This window comes from Morus notabilis, unplaced genomic scaffold (genome assembly GCF_000414095.1).
Source record: "Morus notabilis unplaced genomic scaffold, ASM41409v2 Scaffold827, whole genome shotgun sequence".
NCBI lineage: Eukaryota > Viridiplantae > Streptophyta > Magnoliopsida > Rosales > Moraceae > Morus > Morus notabilis.
In genome coordinates, this window is record NW_010359381.1 from 262,466 (window position 1) to 263,200 (window position 735).

Below are 735 nucleotides of genomic sequence, written 5' to 3' on the forward strand. Positions count from 1 at the left end.
TGATAACTTGAGTTCTTTGACCTCGAATAATCCTTGCTCCAAAGCTTTGCGTTTAGAAAACCAATGTCTTCCACGTTAATTCTTAGAATCTACGAAGACGTGTGTGTGTGCACACCTGAGACAAAACGGGTTAGAATAAACAATCAAATTTCTACAAATACCAACGCATGCATGATGTCGAATTTTTGGAGAAAAATTTTTCCTTCCATCTCTAAGAGAATTTCGGCCACCCTATTCAAATTAGGGCAAAAATTGTTTCAAAAATTGTCTCGCGCAATTTTCTATCATTCTTTTATTTATAGAGTAGAAGTCAAACTTCTAGAAGAGATTCAATCTCTATCTCCAAGATAAAGCTTGTTAATTATCTCATATTTGAATTTGAAACAAAATCTCACATTCTCTTATCCTTAGTGTGGCCGGCCACCTTAGGGAATTCTCATCCCTGTGTGGCGCCAATTTGCAGATAAGGAAGGAAGAGAAAATCATCATTTATCCTGTAGTCTAATTTTGACTCAAATTCAAATTCCAATTCCAATTTAAGTCAAACTTAAATTAATTTGAATTCTAAATTGAACAACTTATCAAATAAGTTTAAATGGATAAATCTAGATGTGTTCAACTTTAAATTTAAATAATCACATTATTTAAATAATAATTAATTCTCAATTAATTATTTTTGAGTGTTTAATTTTAGAATTTCGTAATTCTAAAATTCTCATTTTGCCCTTTGTGTCT